Below are 10,730 nucleotides of genomic sequence, written 5' to 3' on the forward strand. Positions count from 1 at the left end.
TCTGTGAGAATAAGCTATACATTTCCATTTACTAAAGTCCACTTCCATGACCCTTAATAGAGTTTAAGAGGACTTTTTCTTGCATAAGGGGTATATTTGGGATTTTAAAAAGTCATTTATTGATTTTTTTAAAGATTAAAAAAATCTATTCATGAGAGACACAGAGAGAGAAGCAGAGACACAGGCAGAGGGAGAGGCAGGCTCCATGTAGGGAGCCCGATGCAGGATTTGATCTCAAGACCCCAAGATCATGACCTGAGCTGAAAGCAGATACTCAACCACTGAGCCACCCAGGTGCCCTAGATATTTTCTTTCCGTTATTACAAATGAGATGTTTTGTCATTATATCTTATAATATACACTTGACTAATATATATTAGGTTTTTGGCCTGTTACAACAATTTTCATATTGTTTTTAATAGGTATCTCAGTTGCTATTCCAGAGTGTTTCATGTATACCGTATCACTTTTGGGAATAATATGAATTTTGCCTTCCCCTCATTATTTTTCAGTGTCATTTCTTTCTTTTTCTTGTTTTCTTTGAGTATACTCCAGCAGGGTTAGACAACAGCAGTATGGTGATAAGCATTCTGTATTATTCCTCACTTTGGTAGCATTCTGAGAAGCATTTCAGGGTTGCACAATTCAGTGCCATGCTGCCTTCTGGTCTGGTGTAAGTGGTATTTATATTTTCAGTTCTATTCAGGTTGCATCCATCATTCTGCTGCTAACATTTTATAACTCTTAAATTATATTGAGATTTCTCAAATGTCTTTTGAAATTTCTCTTATTTGAATTTAGAGTTGGAGACTTGAAATTTGTCTTCTTTGATAACAAAACATGGTGAGTCATGTTATTTTATTGCCTAAATTGAGCCATCCTTGCATTCCTGGAATGACCCCACTTAGCCATGGTTTGCTATTCTTTAAATGTGCTACTCAGATGCCAGTTGCTTCACTGAGGTTGTTAATATCACTTTTCATACGGGAGAGTGATATGGAGTCCCTTTGTGGGTCGTTGTGCCATCTTATCTGGTTTGGTATCCATGTTGTGAAACCCAACACGGCCTGCCCACGGCACACCTCCCTCTGCCCACCATCTCCCTGTGCGCTGGTCTAATAAAGGAACATCCATGGAGGGCAGGTGTGACTTCTTTAGTGGTCACAGCAGTATATTAACCACACAAAAGTAATTTAAATATTTCTGTAATCTGCCTTCCCCAAACATTTTTGCCAACACAGTTCTTCCACTGTCTTCTGGAAGGAGAGAATAGTAAGAAACAGACCTTGGCCTGAAATAGTCAATCCCTGCTTGGCAGCACTCATGGGTGCTGGGGTGGGAGTCTACTGGGTCATGTATCTGTCAGAGAAACTGATTTGTTCTGCAAATGTGTGCATGGGGATTGTGCATGCCATTCTCCTCATTGAGCACAGGCACTGCTGTTCTCTCACTCAGCCTGTGCCTTCTCTAAGCAGTCATGTTCCCTGGGGGTTAGAAGATCAGCAGGAAGAGAAACACTTAGCAGCAAAAATGGGCTCATCCACCTTGGCAACAGCAGAGACTTCAAAGATACAAACTGAGTGTGCAGGACCCCCAAGCTCTGCTCACTCACCGAGAGTGCAGGATCCCCAAGCTCCATTCACTCACTGAGCATGCAGGACCCCCAAGATCTGCTCGCTTACTGAGAGTGCAGGACCCCCAAGCTCCATTCACTCACTGAGAGAGCAGGACCCCCAAGCTCCTTTCACTCACTGAGAGTGCAGGACCCCTAGGCTCCATTCACTCACTGAGAGTGCAGGACCCCCAGGCTCTGCTCTCTCACTGAGGCTGATTCTAATTCCTTCAGGCCAGAATTCAGGTGAGAGACTTTCTATTAACCAAAGAGACTTCTTGGGTTTCCTTTGATCAGCACACATCTTTCCTCTCCCAGTTCCCACCTCTATAGAAACCCTGATGCAAGACAAACAGCAACAAACCTCTCCCTAAAAATGTCATTGTGCCACTCTGAGGCTGGCAGCGGGCAATTTTGGCCTCTCTCCAGAGACAGATGTGATTGGAGCCAATCTGTATGAGGTGACTCATGTGCTAGGGAATCATTAGCAGTGTGGATGAGCATATCAATGTTGTATTCTTGTGAGCCCCTGGGAACATGCACACCTCTCTATGGAGGGACATTTACCTCCCTTGTCCCTTCACAGCTTGGGTGAAAAATTGACCAGAGTTCCAACATTTAACATTCTTTTTAATTTTCCACCCTGGAATGTCTCGGAGTGGCTTGGCTTGTCGCCAACGCATCACACACCACACCCTTCTTCCCTTGTCCAGGGGACATGTGCAAAGAGAGCTGTACACTCACCTTTGGGTATACTCAGGTCTCACCTTTGGGGCTGCCTCAGCCTGAAAATTTGCTGGTGTCTTCCTCAAGCTTGGGACAACTTCCCAAGCTGTTTTGTGGGTCTTCTGTTTTGTTATTTTCTGTCCAGACTACAGCAGGAGATTTAATTTTGATCCTAAGATTAATTTTATGTACATTTCACAATACATGGTTTGATTTCTTCGGTAACTATTGGGCATTAGTGGCTCAGGAGAAGTGGGACAAGGACAAGGTAAGAAACATTCCACAAAATGCTTTGCACTACAAATGCCAAGTTCCCAAGTTCTGGCCTTTTCTTTTCTTCTTTCTTTTTCTTTCTTTCTTTCTTTCTTTCTTTCTTTCTTTCTTTCTTTCTTTCTTTCTTTTCTTTCTTCTTTCTTTCTTCTTCCTTCTTTCTTTTCTTTCTTCTTTCTTCTTTTTAAAGATTTTATTTATTTATTTATTCATGATAGACAGAGAGAGATGGGCAGAGACATAAGCAGAGGGAGAGGCAAGCTCAGTGCAGGAAGCCAGATGCAGGACTCAATCCCAGGACCCCAGGATCATGCCCTGAGCCGAAAACAGATGCTCAACCACTGAGCCACCCAGGCATCCCAAGCTCTGGCCTTTCCAAATGAAGCTCAGCTTGATCAACTCTGAGTTTTCTGGACTTTCTCTTTCCTTCTTTATCTGTTGTCTTTCCTCAATACCCATCTTCTCCTTCTCTAGGCTGTGGTACCTTCTTCAGTGCTTCAGCAACCCCAAGAAAGGCAAATGAGGATTTTTCCATCTTGCTCAACTGTCCTATGGGAAGAACTCTGTTTATGTGAATGGTAGATTTTAAGGAGGGTCTGCGGGGCCCACTGTGGAAGAGTATGGGTAGAGTGAGAAGGAGAAGCCCAAAGGGGCTTCAGCTGGGGCCACAGCTGAGGTGAGCAGGCTTGGGGGCTGGGTGGGTGGGCTTTAGGTCTCAAGACACAAGGAGCCTAGAACATAGTGGGAGCCAGAGTCCCCTGGTCTTTCTGGAGATGATTGGTTAGACTTCTCCAGAGTGGTAGCCCACCACCCTTGTTATGTTGTATAGTTTCCTATGGTTGCCCTAGCTGCCACCCAAGGGCAAAAAACTTTGCAAAGTCAGAAGCCCAGCTGCAGTTGCCATGATGGCAGCTGTGGCCACTGGTCCATGCAGCACATGAAATCTTTAGCTGGGTTAAGGCAGTGAACTGCAAGAGGCTGCCAGCATCATATGCAGGCAAGTGAACATCGGTGGTCAAGAGAATTAGACACTTTGGAGGGATTATAACCTGCACCTCACTCTGGGAACTTTGAGAGACTGAATCCCAGATTTAATTTGCGACAACCTCCACCTCCTATGTTCCCTGGCTAGAGCTATTTCTACAGAACAGCAAGATGTCTCTGCTATATCTCTGAACTGTCATGGTTGCTGCAGTCCTGATTCCACCCACCAGCTCACCTTGCCAAAGGAATGGATCCCCCAGTGTAAAAGCCATCCTCCTGGAGATGCCAATAGGCAGAGGGAGAGAAGCTATCCAAAGCTGCTCACTCTTTTTTTTTTTTTTTTTTAAGATTTTTATTTATTTATTCATGAGAGAGAGAGAGAGAGGCAGAAACACAGGCCAGAGGGAGAAGCAGGCTTCATGCAGGGAGCCGGATGTGGGACTCAATCCTGGGTCTCCAGGATCACACCCTGGGCCGAAGGCGACACTAAACCATTGAGCCACCTGGGCTGCCCCAAAGCTGCTCATTCTGATGGATTTGCCAATAGAATTTACATGAGACAGCAAGAGGTCAGTGAGAGAAGCCATGGTTCTGAGACCCTCAGATTTCTCAAACTCACATGCTTGAGTTGGCATATTTGTCCAAGCCCCACATTTCTTCTGTCTTCCTTCCCCCTTTCAACTCCACTCTCATCTCTATCCTCCATGTTGCAAGGTCTTCTGCATCGGCCCTGGCAGGCCCCCAGAGCTGATTTCTCCCTTGCCCGGATCAGTAGTCTTCTCTCCCTCTTTGCGTTCTCATGCCCTTACGTGTGGGATGCAGCATAGTGTTGATCCCAACGTCTATGATGGTTTCCATGCTCTCTTGCCTTGGCAGTAGATTGCTTCAGCCATTCTCCTTCCATGTTCCAAATCAGGCAAAGTATCAAACATTTATTTTCTTGTACCCGAGTCAGTGTTCACATGAGCTGAGGTTTCTCCCCACTGTCCTTTATTGTTTTGTTCTGTTTGGAGTGCAGGCTTATTTTATTCCAAATGGTGTCTATGCTTTTCTAAAATATGATTTGAATTTGACTGTTTTGCCATAGTTAATGGTCAGCTTTTCCAGTCAATATATTGCTCACTAATATGTTCGACCTGACTGGATCCTTGGGCTGGTGACAAGGAGGAAATCCCTTTTATAAAAAGATCCTGAACCAATGTCATGGGGCCAGCCACATTGAGAGGGTTTGGGTATTTATAACTATATTTGTTTCCTATTGCTGCTGAAACACAAACTTTGTAGCTTAAAATAACACAAGTGCATCATCTTGCAGGTCTGAAGGTTAGAAGTTCAAAATGTTTCTCCTGGGATAAAATCAAGATATTTTTAGCAGGACTGTGTTCCTTCTGGAGTCTCCAGAGAGGATTCATTTCCTTGCCTTTTTCGGCTTCCAGAGGCTGTCCTCCTCATTCACTGGCTTATAATCCCTTCTCTGTCTTCAAAGGACAAAACTCCAGTCTTCACTCCCATCCTTCATGGCCCTTTCTGGACCACCCTGCATCCGTCTTACAAGGAACCCCGTGATTCATTGGGTCCACCCAGATATTTTAGGATATCTTCATCTTGGGATCTTTAACTTAACCACATTGGCCACATCCCTATTACCTTATAAGGTAACACATTCACAGATCCTGGGGATTAGGATTTGGACACATCTGGGGGGCCATTACTCACCCTACCACAAAAACCAAACAGCCAAATAGCGATCATTTGGACGAGGCAGGCACTCTACGTGGATTGCGTCATGTAATTCTTAAAATAACCCTATTGGGTACCTATGACTATAACCATAATTTGACCAATGAGGAAGGCATGGCTTAGAGAAAACTTATCCTATTACTAGCAAGAGCTTACATCTCAGCTCTCTGAATTCTGTTTTCCCTTCCCTAAAAAAAATTTTTTAAAAAGTAAATAAATAAGTAAGTAAATAAACCTTTAGAAAGTTAATCAGTGGGTCTGACGTTCTCTCAGTAGATATGAAGCAAAGGCTAAATTGTTGGCCTGATGTGCCACTTTGGCCATCAAATGTTGCCAGTGTGGCTTCTTACAAAACCATTGCAAGCCCATCCTGCAGACCACCTACCCCTCAGATAAATGTGCATTAAGCAACTCTATAAGCCAAGCCAGGGAGCATGGTTCTCTGCATCAGCTACAGAGACTCCGTACACCTGGGGGTGGGGAAATTGTTTTACCCCAAAGCTCTGTGTTAAACACTCACGCTGTTGCCTGTCTATTTAATTCTTTTTAGACTGAAGGCCTGGAGTTTCTGGTTTATGAAATTAGATGAGAAGCCAGGTTCATTCCAAGTTTTCTTTTGCCCATGACCTTGGCATTCTTTCATTGGATATCCAAATAGACACTCCCTTGGCTTTGACTCAACAGAAAACTGACATCCCTAAAAGCCAAACAAAACCTACCTCAGAAGAAAAAACAAAATTAGTGAGCAGATAAAACATCTGAGCCTTATTTTTCTCTGAACTAGGATGTGGCGGAGGTAATGGCTTTGTGGGTAAAGTGGAGGAGGGGAAGAAAAATGAGCTTTCTCTAGACTCCCAGCTGGTTCAGGGTGCTCAGAGCCAGAGGGCACTAGGTGGCAGACAGGATTTGCTAAGCTTGGCCCCTCGGGCCCGCGGTGAGGAGGGCGAGGCAGGTCCTCTTGGCTAACTAGGTCACAATGAAATTGGGAAATGTGTGTCATTCTGTGCCCAGAAGCACAGGGGCTGTTGCTGCTTCGTCCAAGACAGCTCTGTGTGGTTGCAGCCACTGTGCAAGGCTGCTTGCTCTTTCCACCCTTCCTTCCTCTCCTTTGTCATGCGTTCCCCTGCTACCTCCCTTCAATGGGCCATTGTCTGCAGAGACATCAGCTGGTTTAACACCTGGTGGCTCCAAGGGTGGGTGTCCTACTGCTTCTCATTCCAAGGCACACATCAGGTTAGGGACATCTCATTTTCAACTCTCAAAGTGAGTTTTTATGCATGGCATATAATTGGTAATTATATTATATTATAAATGCGTATTACATACTAATATATATATGTTAGCACATGTCCTATGATACAGGCAAGACTCTTAGCTGAGTATCCCCACCTTCTCTCCCATCTCAGAGGTGCCTGGGGTTGAGCCTAGAATGGGGGAAGGGGATGGCCATAATCTTCTGTTCTTACACTAGCACTGCAAGCAGAAGGAGGGGACCAGACAGTTCTGGGGGGCTGGGTAGCTTTGCCCTGGGGCCTAGCACATGGTAAGTCTGGTTCTTCCACTCAAGGCTCTTTAGAAATAATGCTCTGTGCTCCTTTCTCTCCTGGGTTCCTTTGGCCTGGGCCTGGAGTAGACATAGCTCTACTCAGAATGGTCCCTGAGACCCCTCACTCATCCCCAGAGCAACCTGCATCACGCCTCCCCCTCCTTCTCCAGGTTCTCTTGCCCATCCATGCAGCCACACTGGTCTGATGTAAGATGACCCCATGCCAGCTGCCCTGGGTTCAGTAATGTTCCCTCAAAACTCATGTCTATCCAGAACCTCAGGATATGACTTTATTTGGAAATAGGATCTTTGCAGGTGTAATTAGTTAAGACGAGGTGAAGCTGGTTTCAGATGGATCCTAAGCCAGTGACTGGTGTCCTTATGGGGAAACAGAGACACAGAGACAGAGCAAGGAAGTCCATATGACGACGGAGCAATCTTTGGAGTTTTGTGCCTAGGAAACCAAGGAACGCCAAGGATTGCCAGAATGACCAAGAATTAGGAGAGAGGCCTGGACTCGATTCTCCCTCAGAGCCTCCAGAAGGAACCAAGCCTGTCAACACCTTGACTGGGGACTTCTGGCTTCCAGGACTCCTTCATTCTCTTAACTCTGCATAGGAAAGCAGTGGTGGGGCCTTTTCACATTCACATTGGTTCCCCAATCCCATTCTAACAGCGTATTACAGGCTGTACATATGTACATTGCTGAGGTAGGACTGCGTAAAGTTTATAGACTGCCTTTCTGACTAATTGTAATAGATTGAATTGTACCTTCCCCTTCCCCCAAAAGACATATCTTCCCAGAACCCATGAATATGACCTGATTGGAAAAAGGGTCTTTGCCAATGGAGTTCATTTAAGGATCTCAAGATGAGAGCATCTTGATTTTAGGGTAGGTCCTAGATCAATGACAGGTGTCCTTTCAAAGAGGAGAGAACACAGAGACACATAGGGGAGAAAGCCGTGTGAGGACATAGGTGGAGATGGGAGTCATGTAGCCCCAAGACAATGAATGTCTGGAACCACCAGCAGCTGGAAGAGGCAAGGAAGGAGTCTTCCCTGGAGACTTGGTCAGAAGCATGGCTCTGCTGACATGTTGGCTGATACCCTGGTTTCAGACTTCCAGCCTCCGTGAGTGTGAGTCAATATATTTCTGTTGTTTTAATCCACCCATTTGTGGTAATTTGTTATGATAGCCCTAGAAACCTAAAACATGAATTACTTTATAAACATTTTCATGCTACGAGATAGTATGGTAATTATTTTTAACAGCAGCACACTATTCTATAGTTTGAGGAAGCCAATCAATCTTCTATAGCAAGATATTTAATATTTTATTTATTTATTTTAAAGATTTTATTTATTTGAAAGAGAGAGGGAGAGTGAGAGACAGCGAGAGAGCACCAGCTGGGAAGAGGCAGAGGGAGAAGCAGATTCCTTGCTGAGCAGGGAGCCCAATGCAGGGCTCAATCCTAGGACCCTGAGATCATGACTTGAGCCAAAAGCAGACACTTAACCAACTGAGCCACCCAGGCACTCCCATATTTAATATTTTAAAATTGAACTAACTAAATAGCAAGGAATTAAATTCACTTAAATATACATTTTGAGTATCTGATGGTGTCCTTAGGAAGATCATCTAGAAGTGGAACTACTGGGCAGCCCTGGTGGCCCAGCGGTTTAGTGCCGCCTTCGGCCTGGGGTGTGATAATGGAGACCGGGGATCGAGTCCTGCATCGGGGTCCCTGCATGGAGCCTGCTTCTTCCTCTGCCTGTGTCTCTGCCTCTCTCTCTCTCTCTCTCTCTCTCTCTCTCTGTCATAAATAAAAAAATACAAAATCTTTACAAGTGGAACTATTTGGTCAAAGCACACACCCTCCACTCACATGAGCCTCTCTTGCAAGAAGCTGACTGCTCAAAGCCTGTAATTTCTGTAAATATTATTTTACACTAGTTGGTATAGGATGTGTAATAACTCTGACTCATCTGTAGGACAATGCTTACAAATACTGTCCTTGTGAACATGAAATATAATCCTCTGAGGACCAGTAACCTAGCACTTAGCAGTCCATGCTTCCCTCTGATACGTTTTAATCAACATTAGCTCATGTCCGTCCATCTCAGTGTCAGACATGTATTTAAAATATGTTTCATTGTGCCTTTTCTTTTATTGGTCTCCACTCTAATAGCAAAGCCCTGGGGCATCTGAGTGACTCAGTCAGTTAAGTGCTGCCTTCAGCTCTGGTTGTGATCCTGGGGTTCTGGGATGGAGCCTGGTATCAGGCTCCCTGCTCAGGAGGGCATCTGCTTCTCCCTCTGCCCCTGCCCCTCAATTCATGGCCTCTCTCTCTCTCTCTCTCTCAAGTAAATAAATAAAATCTTTTAAAAAATTTAAAAGAATAACAGCAAACCCTTAGCTATAGCCAGTCATTCTTAAGCAACCAGAATATAACAGTTGCATGGGCAGCTCACTCCTCAGTCCCCAAGTTTGAATAACATGACCATACTGGCTGCCACATGTAATGTTAGCCCAAGAAGTCTGTGGGCATCATTGTTCTGAAGAAGACAGCATGGAAAAATCACTGAAAAATGTATTTATCTAGAAGCAAAGGATTTGTGATTCAACTTGTATTTTGCTAACATCAAATTATTTTTACTCGGGAATGTTTTCAAGTATCATTTCACCTTGGTGACATACCTGGTCAATGAGGGTAATGCGCCAAAAAAACTAAGATTCGAGGATTCTATTCTCCTGCTGATGTTTGAAGAGCCCATTTGAAGGGCATTGGCATATTCATTGCTAAGTATTGGAGCAAATGTATCTAAGCCACATCAAACTGTCCTATGTGCTCAAAGGTGATACCTGAAGTCAAGCTCTTGCCAAAATAACTATCACAAAGATCGTGACTGTATTAAACAGAAACAATTGTTCTGGGAGCCTACCTCAGTTTTTCAGCTGAATGAAACATTTTATTATTATATGAACTACCATCTTGACACAAAAGGTTATAATTAAAAGCAATAAAATAAATCATATAATCATTATCAAACCAACAATTGTGTCTCATTTGTAAATTTATAAGAGACTGTGGCCTGCCATAAACTTACAAAATGTGTCTATGTAATTCTGACCTGGAATCTGAAAATTACTTTAAAAATTTAATGTAGAGAGAAGCTGTTTAGTATAATCAAATACGAGATGCCTTAGTTGTTTGGCCAATAACTATTGGGCAATGCTCCTTCTTGATTCTAAGAAAGAAACACAACACACATGCACATCCACACACCCAGGCACTTAAGCATGCATAAACACATGCAGCCACATACACTAAAAAGTTTGCAACAGATGCAGACCAGAGCCTCCACCTTCCTCTACTTTAGGAAGGGGTAACCGCACCATGAATCTTGAGGAAAGGTGTGTAGCCATAAAGCTATCATAGAGAAAAATGACAATTGCATGTAACACCCTTTTGAGGTTGTGGGGAGCCAATAGATATGGGTCCTCAGGGTGTGTGCAGTATCATTAGAAGTTCCAGGGTTGACTTGTTAAATTATTTCTCCTTAATATTATGTTGCAATCTGGTTTCCTTCATCTTTCAAAGTTTTGACTTGTTTATGTCATTTCATAAAGTTTGCTGGGTCTTTGGAGTTGGGTGAGCTTCAGAGTAGGAGTCTTCTGTCCTCCTGGAAACCGAGGGCAGAGTGTCCACAGCCGGCTGGACCACCCAGTGACCGTTCCAGAAATGGGCATGTGAATCCATTCCAGTCAGGGACAAGCAAGGAAGAGCGTGCTAGAAGCTGCTGGATATGTCTTCTTGTGTTATGGGTCTTTCTTCTACAAAGATGAAGTTG

The sequence above is a fragment of the Canis aureus genome, chromosome 24, assembly GCF_053574225.1.
Source record: "Canis aureus isolate CA01 chromosome 24, VMU_Caureus_v.1.0, whole genome shotgun sequence".
Classification (NCBI taxonomy): Eukaryota; Metazoa; Chordata; class Mammalia; order Carnivora; family Canidae; genus Canis; species Canis aureus.